Raw genomic sequence first — 9,999 nt, 5'->3', positions numbered from 1 at the left:
GACGGGCGGGGCCAGGGGTGGGATTTGTCCCGGCGGTTTGCGGCCGCAGCTACCGGCGCTGCAAAGGCGGTTCCAGGCGTGGCCACCTCCGCCAGCCGGGCTGGAGAGCCCGGGCGCGCTGAGCTCCGCGCGCCGCGGGCGGGAGAGCCCGGCTCGCCTCTGCTGTGCTGTGAGTCCTGAGAGGCGGCTGGCGGTCTCTGGGCGTTCTTCCTCGCACGCAGCCCCTTCGCTGTCCTGGTGGAGATTTTTTTTTCTCTCTTGCCCACCCGCCCCCATCCACCCTGAGCCCAGCTGGGAATGTTCCCTCAGCAAAGCCAGACAGATATTTCACAGTAGTAAATAACCAAGCATCTGTAGTAGTTAGCAACAAGACAGGGCTTCCCCCAAAGGGCTGCGCCTTCTGGTATCCCTTGTAAGCCCATCGATGTGGAAATGATCCCCTTCTCCTAAGAATGCCCTCCAGGGTCAGGGAGCTGGACCCAGACTGCACCATTTCTCACCCATCCCTGTCTTCAGAGACTAGCCCAGTAGAACCCCAAAGTTCCCCTTCTCCCATCCAGGTTCAGACTGAGTGTTTGGAGACTAGGCGGGGATGCCAGCCCCCACAGGTGTGTGGGGAACTTCTGAAAGGGAACTTGCAGAGGTTCCCTATGTACTCTCTTGAGTCTCACTCAGATTTCCCTTATTGCAGCACAAAGAGACCCATTTCCCCTGAGCATTCTTTTCACTGAGCTAAAGGAGCTTTCTCACTTTGGTCCAGAAGTTCAGCCCTCAGCTCTCATTCCCTTAAAGTTCGGTTTAGTACTCCTATCTCTGAGGATTTAGAATAAGAAAACTACCACGTGGTAAGTCTTTATGCAGCCAGAACTATGCCAAGTGCTTTGCAAATATTACTAAATTTAATCCTCACAACAACTGGTGAGGTGTTGTTTCTGCTTCAGGATAAGAAAACTGAGGCTCAGGGAGGTTAAGCAACTTGGTGAAGGCCACACAGCTCAGATTTTAATCCCGTGTTTCCTGGCCCCAGAGCCTTTCTTAACCACATAAGCTAATGATTAACATTTATATAATACTCAGGGCAGACCTAGTTTTGGTGAGGCCTGAAGCTTGTACAATTTGGAGCCCTCTTTAAGGAAAACAATAAAGAATTAGGAGTACAGAATTAGATTCAGAGCCTGGGAAGGGCTGGAGCCTAACTTCACAGCTAAGGAATCATTTCACACGAAGACTCTCATCTCAGCCTCCCGGCCTCCCTGTGAGGTCAGGGTTATCATCCTCATCTGATTTATAAGGGAACTTGAATGTCCAAGATCACGCGACTCATGGGAGGCAGTTAGGACTGGACGCCACTGACCACAGCTGTGTCTTTAAGTGACAAACTCCAGGCAGATGTTGGTCAGCCAGCCAGATATGCCTAAACAAAAGCAGCTGCGATAACAGCGCTCTCTGTAGTTTTGGGGAGTGGACACTCGTCTCTGTCTGCCCTTAGGATGGCATTTGTTCCCAGAGCCACTTGGCCTCTCTTCATGGTCCACCTATGGCCCAGAGTCTCCCGGGGTTAGGAGATATTGGAGGTCAAGGAGCAGGAAGCTGACTTGGCTGGAAGTGAAACCATTATCTTGCTCTCCTGGCTGGCTGCTGGGTCCTCCACCTTGTTCCAGGAGCTCAGGGATCAGGGTGGACACTCAGTGTGGGCAGGGGTCCTGCCTGAAATAGCTTTGAGAGTCCTCTGATGACACCGAGGGGCTCCATGCCAAGCGTTATCTTTTTGGCCATCCCCAGCAGGAATGACCAGCATGTCCGATCCCAGGGCTGGGAGCAGGAAAGGGATGACGGATGGTTTTTCCACTCCAGGGGAGTGTCCAGAGGGAATGTGGGAGCGGGAGCAGGGGTGCCTGGTAGGGGGAGGGCCCAAGCTAAGGAATGTGGGGGAGTGTTGGACAGGTCTGGGGGAGATGGGATGGCGAAGGGAGACTTGGAGACTGGAAGGGCCTCTGAGCTGGAGAGTTCATGCTAAGCACCCGAAATGCTCTGGTTTCGGTGGCATCATCTACAGCCTCATCTCACCCCTCAGTTGACTTCATCATGTCAACTCTTCCCATGGAGACGGGACTCAGATAGAAATGTAGGCAGAGAGAGAGAAACAAAGGGGTATGAATAACACGTGTAATGAGGAATCTGGGTCCAGTTTTTGATGTTTGATGGCTGACAGCTCTTAAGCTGTCCCTTCTCCCCCTTCCCCTTGTGCCCCACACCTAGGTAAGCTGATGAGAAAGCCTGGGTGCTGTGCTCCCTCCTTTGGCATCCGTGGGATGTTCGAACCATGCAAGCCCTTCCCACACAAATGCTCACCCTGACCTCACTCCCTAACCACAATAAAAATCCTGGGCCAATCTCCTTTCTTGGCTCTCTCAAGCCATATAAGACCTGCTTGAGAGGCCAGCCCTGCTCCCCGGAGACCTCAATTATGTAAATAAAACTTCTCATACCCTCTTGGTGTGTGTGTGTGTGACGTCATCAGTCCTGACATTGAACCAAATCTTGAATGGGGTCCATCTACCTCTGCAAATGACCATGACAACATGCAACTGTGGATTCTGCTGTAGGGTCAGGGAGGCTTCCTGGAGGAGGAGTATCTGGACAAGGGATAAGGAAAGGACTAGCAAGAGGGAGCCTCGGGAGTGGAGAAAACAGAAGAGTTGGTGCCTTGTTTGGGGTGAAGTTTTCCCAGTTGCAAAAATGATGTCAAAATTCTACAAAAGCACCTTTTTTATTCACTTCACTCTCCCTTCTCACTCTCCCCTTGTCCACTTGTCTCTGGAGACTCCCAGACTGCACCACTAGCCCACTCACTTCTCACGAGAAGGCCGGGGGTTGGGTGTGATGTACACAGGCATTTGGTGGACAGATAGTGATGGAGTAAAATTGCGGTGCCACTGGGGTTGAATGCAGGCTACCTTCTGCTTTCTCTCCTTGGGCAAGTTACCTTCCTCCTCTAAGCCTTGATTTCCCCATCTATGAAAGGAAAGGGCTAGAGAAAAATTTTCATTAATTTTCTACTGGTATCCTTTGTGTCCCAACGCTCCTAATATTTGTTGAACAAAGTGGACCAAATAACTGTTATTGAACTAAAACTCAGGTCTCTATCTCTGACTTGAATTGAAAATGCAAATAACTGAGGAGAGAGGGAGGAGCTGACAAGCTTGAATGGTTTTATCAGATTTCCTTTCTCCAGTGACCCAGATACAGGCCTGGGGTGGGTGGGGCAGGTGCCTAGTCCTGGCAACTTCTCTGGTTCAGAATCCGTCAGCCTCAAACATTCATTGACAACCTACTATGTACCTGCACACAGCTGGGAACCCCCAGAGGTGTCAGAGATGAACAGAGCGTGTTCCAGAGGCTGGGGTTTCATCCTGGCCTCACATTCTGAAAGCTCTCAAATTCAAACAGCTAAACCCACATTACATTATATTTTAGGGCTGGTGCTTATGGGACAGTGGATGGTGTTAGAACATTTGGGCTACAGCATGAAGTTGGCATTGCCAAGAGAGACTGAGAGAGCAGAAAAGGGCTGCTGTAATAATTTGGGCAAGGGGTGAGGGAGAGAGTGTGAGTGAGAAGGCCCAGGTCACAGATTTGACTTGGACTTCAGGCACAGGTGTGGCAGGGCATGGGGGAGGGGAAAAGCAGAGGGGTTCTCAGAATAAACAGGCAGTGTCCTCCAGAGGGCCCTGGTGTGCAGGCCCCAAATATCACTAAAATTCCCTGCCAGCCAACATCCCGCACACACACCTGTCTTTCTAGTTTCTCCAGCCCTCTCATGGTCCCCTCACTGCCACCCATGGTCTGGCCTTGCTGCACATGACCTGCCCTAGCTGAAGATTGGAATTCTGTTGGGCTCTCCAGCATTCTCTATCTCATGCCAAGGTGGACCCTTCAAGGTTGGGAGGCCATGGGGGCCCATGTAGTCACCCCAGCTGAGCTGAGTCACCAGCCCCTGGGGCCTTGTCATTTCTGGGGGAGATGCCTTCTTACTTGCAGGGTTCTGTACTCAAGTGGGAAATTTGGGCAGGTGGGGGCTTCATCTATGCCCCCTACTCCTACTAACTCCCTAACAACTCTCCTGGGCATGGAGGACCACGTGTGGTTTTCAGTGGAATGCCGCTACATATGTGTTGACTGGAACATATCTGTGCACATGGTTCCTTAAGCAGTCACATGTGTTTGCCTATGTGGCTTCATGTCTCTGAATGCTTTATGTACATTTGAATGCTGAAAGGGAGCTGATATCTATTGAGCACCCACTGTGGGCCTGGCCCTTTATGTATATTATATTCCAAAACCCTATGAGGTAGAGATGACTCCTGCTTTACAGCTAAAAGTACTGAGGTGCCCATGGTGCAAGAGGTGTGAGGATCTCCACCAGATACCGCCCCCCTTACCCCAGTTCTCTTGGTTATTTTCTATTCTTCCAGGACACCCCAGCTTAGAAGTCATATTCTCTGAGTGGAGTCACCTGTGTCTCTCACTGGAGGAGGAATCCTGTTCTTGGTTTACTGCTGCCCCTTCCAGCTCCCCAACCTGGCTTTAGCGCCAACCCCCCCCCCCCCCCGTCTCACAGAAACCTTCTCTTTGGCACCAGCTTCCTCTGATGGGCGAAACCAAGAAACTTCGGTTCTTTGCCCCTGATCTTCATAGGGCTGCAGCAATGACTGTATTGATGCCCTCTGCATTTAAACTCTTCTGTCCCCTCTCCCGGCCCTCCTCCCTGACTGCTCCTTCCTAGCGCACTGCCCCCTTGGGGGACTCCCCAGCCCACCCTGGGTTTCTGTTCCCAGACCTCATCCCTCGGTCTGTCTGACCACTCCTTGTACGCCAGCATCCTCCTATCTGCCGATGACACCCACCAAGCTCCTCCAGGCTCCAGCCTTGACATTCAACTCTCGGCAGCCACTTAGTTGGCCACCCACAGTCCCCTCAGACTCTGAGCATCCAGAATGGGCTCAGCATCCCATCCTTGCCCCCACAGCCTACTGTCCTGGAACAGCCTGTCTCAGCGCCTTGTCTCCAGCAGGATTCCACAAATACACCTTGTCCACTTGGAAAATACAGTGGTACCTCAGTTTTCGAATGTGCTCTGTTCTGGAGACCATTCGAGTTCTGAAACATTTGAAAACCGAGGGATCAGCAGCCGACAGCTAGGCCTCAGGGTCTTGCCCTTAGGGGAAGCCGTGTGGCATGTTCAACTTCTGAGGCCTGTTCGAAAAGCGAAGCATTTACTTCCAGGTTTACAGCGTTGGTAAACTGAAATGTTCGTCAACAGAGACGTTCAAAAACCGAGGTACCACTCTATCTACGTGTTCTTCAAACTCTTTCATGAGTTTTCACTTTCCTCCCTCACCCCTGGACCCTCTATCACCCGCGCTCCCACCTGCCCGTGCATGTAATCCCTGTTGAATCGTCCAGGCCTTGAGCTGATTTGTAGCCTGGGCTTATGGTGTGATTATAGACTGCAGAGCTGTGACCTTGAACAAGTCTCTTCACCTCTCATAGCTTCAGTTTCCTCATGTAAATTAGACAGAAATATACCAGACTCACAGGCCTGTTGAAAAAGAGTAGAACTGGGAGCCTGTAGTTATGTTCCTTGCTGATTATACCTGTATTGCCAGCACCTCTGACAGTCCCCCTCCCCGTAGGTCTTCAACCACTGTGCGTCCAGCCCAATTCAGTTGGCCACAGGCTCTTTACGGCCCTAAAAGAGGAAACTCAGTGGAGGTGAGTGAAAGGCCAGCTCTGTCTTGTAAATAGCCTCTTGCTCCCATCCCCTCCCCCACCGTGGGATCCTGTTGGGACAAATGTCTTGGCTCAGTGGGTTGAAAAAGAAAGTCAGAGCTCTGAGGCATGAATCGTTGTGCCCACTGACTCACTTCCTCCTCCCCACCCGCTCCGGACGGGCCAGGGCCCTGAGTAACACAGGTTGTAGCTTCCGCCCAGGCTTCGCCCCTCATCCGGGCGCCCTCCAGCCCCCCTCGCTGTGGACCTCACCTCTGAGTGTCCAGCAGTGGAAGGGGAGTGGAGCCGGTTACTGCTGATTTGAAACCTGCTTTCGAGCTGAGGAGTAGATTACAGGGCATGGGGAGGCACCAGCCCCGCTCTCTGAGGGGCAAGACAATGCCCCCTTCTGGAATTTGATCTGGAGAACAGCAGAAGATCCCCCTCTCCTTTCCTGCGGGGATCACAGCAACTCTACTGGTTGGCCAGCCCTCCAAAGCTTAAGGCTTCCAATTAAAACTCAGGCAGCCCTACCTGGCAGGGGAGCACGTGGTCTCCCTGGGAGGGGCAGGGAGAATATTACAGCATCACCCACAGAAACCAGGGCCCTGGGGTATAAATGACTCAGGTGTGGGCGGGAGGGAAAGGGCGCTGAGAGAAGAGCAGGTATAAAGAATGACTTAGTGGAGGTGGGTGGGGCGGGCAGGGGTTCCAGGCCTGCCCTCTCCAGTTAACTGTTAGCACAATGGGTGCCATGATGAAGATTTCACTTCCCTGCAAAACAAACCCCCAGGGTCTTGGCCTTCTCCCTCTGGGGGTCCCTTCCCCACCCTGTCTTGGACATCAGGGGTTCCTCTGCGAGAAGGAGTCAGATGGGGCTTGGGGGATGTAGGCCACCCCTGCAGTAGCAGCTCAGGAAGGCATAGTAGTGAGGCAGAGTGAGGGTGCAGCCCCTTCAGGGATGGGAGGGAGAGGGAACAGCCAGGTACTTTGAGGGCACAAAGGGGCAGTGAGATGTAAGAGTAGCAGTCACAGCACAACTGGCTGTATAGGACATGGGACACACTAGGAAAGCACTAGGGCCAGGAGTAGGGCTTCAGCTTGATGGCCTTGAAACTGAGGGAACTGATGGGTTCACTCCTAAGAGTGAGCTGATAGCCTTTGTGGAGTCAAAAGCTTTCTCTGGTTGGGAGTCAAAGAGACCCATCTGGGGACTGATCCAGGGATGGAAACAAGGAGAGGGCGCTGCGCTGATATAGACATGCAGACTTGAGAGGTGTTTGGGCAAGGGGTGGGCACAGGAGCTGGTGGCTGTGGGATGCAGGGAACAGGTCAGCATCAAGGACAGCTGGTGAATCTGGGGACCTCTAGGGCCTCCAGGGTGGAGGGGCAGGTCTGGCTGGTAACTGCTCAAAGCCTCAGGACAAGGGTGGAGATAGATAAGGAAGCTAGAGCCCAGGAAGGACCCCAAGGTGGTGCACCCCAAACCCACTGGCAGAGGGAAGTTCTTAGAGGCGTTTCCCTGGGAGCACCAGCCTTGGCTTTGATGTCAACCAGAGCACACCAGCCTGGCTCCACGAGATCAGGCTGGGCCCACGGCTGGCTTGCCCAAGGTAGCCACCTGGGGCCTCAACTCCCAGAGGCCACTCACCACCTGAACGTAGGTTCCGGCCACTTAACTCTGCCCTCCCCCCCTCCCTCATTCCCCCTCCCTCCCTCCCTTCTTTCTTCCCTTCCTTTCTTTCAGCACCACTGTTGCCCTAGCTTTCTTGGTGACCCGGATATAACACCCACTTCCTTCACCCCATGCCTACCCTCCTCTCTGCAGCCACGGGTGCATTGAGAGGATCCCATAGCACTGTATGCACACTCTCGCTGCCAGTGTGCAAACATGGCTTGGGCCCTGACCCTACCCTGGACAATGAGGCACCCCCACCCCTGAGCCTCAATTTCTTTATTTGTAAAGCAGCAATGATGGTGCGCAACTCTGAGAACTATTGAAAGATTGACTGAGGTCACACAAGGGGACATCAGGTACCAGGCTGCACACCGTGCCCTTCCCCCTCTTCCCTTAGACAATTGCCACCTGGCCCCAAGAGGTCCTCCTACTTCCCTCTGATCTGACCCCACCCAAAACCCAACCGTGGATGCCTCGGCCAGCTCGTTAGCCCAAGGCTTGTGGTCCTCTGTGACTGCCTGGTTATCTTCGGCCCTTGCTCTCCACACTCCCATCCTCCCCTTACAACCACTGGGTGGGCCCTCATCCCCCAAACGCCTGCTGGTCCCTTTTCCGAGGCCTTTGCCTACAAGCAAATGCTCTAGCTTCCTCCTGCCCATTAACCGCTTCCTGTCCTTCAAAGCCAACTGACCACCATCTTCCCAGGCTCCCTGGGTCTTGACCGATGCTTTCTGCTCCAGCATAACCCTGTTTCTCCCTCGGATAGAGCATTTGTCACATTTGGCCAGATGTTACTTATTAGCTCTACAGAGTTGCTTAAGCTCTTGGTGCCTCAGTTTATCTACCTGTAAAATTGAGTTTAAAATTGTACCCTGACCATAGAATCTTTGTGGAGAGTAAAGGAGAGTGGCACAGTGCTTGCCACATAGCAATTGCTCAAGAAATATTACGTTTTTATAGGAATGGGGGTGGGAGCAGCAGTGGCTATAGAGACAGCCCCCACAGCCTTGTTCTCCAGGCAAAGCAAGCTCAGACCCCCTCTTTCCACCTGCCAATAGCTCCCACTACAGTGCTCTGCTTGGAGTGGTCAGTGTTATGCATCAAATTGAATCTGGTTCATAGAAAACTGATGAGGCTCCCCAAGGGTCCCCTTCAGTCCCATTCACTGTGGGACATGGGAAATGGACACACAAGAGCTAGTTGGGGGTGGTATCAGCACCTGGGGAATCCCATCATATCACCCCCATCACAGACCTCCCCGAAGGTTCGGACTGGGACCCAGCACAAGAATGGGGAGACAGGGGGAAGTGGGCATCCTGGAAGATTTCCTGAAGGAGGAAAATGGGAGAGCGAGGCTGACAACACGGGTAACAGTTTATACTGGGAGTCTCACTGTGCCAGGCCTTTTATGTAAATTATTCCTTTATTCTTCATGACAAGCCTCTGAGGTCAACCTATTCTCCCCTTTTCCAGAAGAGGAAACAAAGGCCCAGACATGCCCGAGGTCACACAGCTGGTGGGGGCAGCAGGATTCTCATCCAAGTCTGTTGGCCTCCAGGGAGAGGACCCAGCTGAGAGACAGTTAAAACTGAGGATGGTGAGGAATTCCAGTCCTAGGCTGGCTGCCCACTCATCCAGGGAGGCTGTGGGCGGGGCGGAAACGGCCACCAGAAGCCAGGGCACACGGCAAACAAGGGTGCCAGGAAATGAACCCTACCCAGGGCCCTTCCTCCCGGCCCGCCCTGTGCCCCTGGCCAGCAGCTGGCCGCCTCCCATTCCCAGGGCTCCCTCCGAAGGAACAGAGACATCCCTGGAGCTCAGAAGATGGCTCTGCGTAGAGGAGAAACCGGGAGGGTCTCAAAGGCCAGAAGGACCCTGCCAGGCCTAAGCCCCTGTCCCTGAGGAAAGAGACAGGGCAGGGTTCCAGGGTTCTTGTTCTGTTTGGCTCAGACGGAGCTCAGACTGGGGCCTGGCACAAGAAGATACTTAACAAACGTGTGTTGAATGGAGATGCAGCAGGCATGGTGTCAAAAACTGCCAGGCAGGAGGTGGAGAGATCTGGTCCTGATATGATCTCTGGGCCACCTTGTGACCCTGGAGGAGTCACAGAGCCTCCCCATCCATCGGATAGAGTTGTTATCCTGGAATGTACGCCACCGCTTGGGTCCCTGCCAGCTCCAACAATGCAGTTCTATTAATTCTTTACTCACTTGCTAACTTGTTATTTCAGCGAAATACATGGTAGAGCTCAGTAAATATATTTTGGTACCAATTAAGTGGTGAGCAGAGTGGCGGTGAAAAGCAAAGGTTGATGGGAGGTAGTGATTTTTTTTTAAGAGCAGGGACTCTGGCGTCAGATGGCCTCAGTTCAATTGCTCCCTTCAATACTTGCTAACTGTAACCTTGGGCAATTTACTTAATCGTGTTGAACTTTGACTTCTTCATGGGGATAACAGGAGTATATAACACATGGGTTAGTGTAAGAATTTAAATGAGATAATACAAATACAGTGCTTAGGAAAATGTTTGGTACATAGAAAGCTGTTATT

The sequence above is a fragment of the Miniopterus natalensis genome, chromosome 17, assembly GCF_054644295.1.
Source record: "Miniopterus natalensis isolate mMinNat1 chromosome 17, mMinNat1.hap1, whole genome shotgun sequence".
In the NCBI taxonomy this organism is placed as follows: Eukaryota; Metazoa; Chordata; class Mammalia; order Chiroptera; family Miniopteridae; genus Miniopterus; species Miniopterus natalensis.
Note: the sequence above shows the minus strand (reverse complement) of the source record.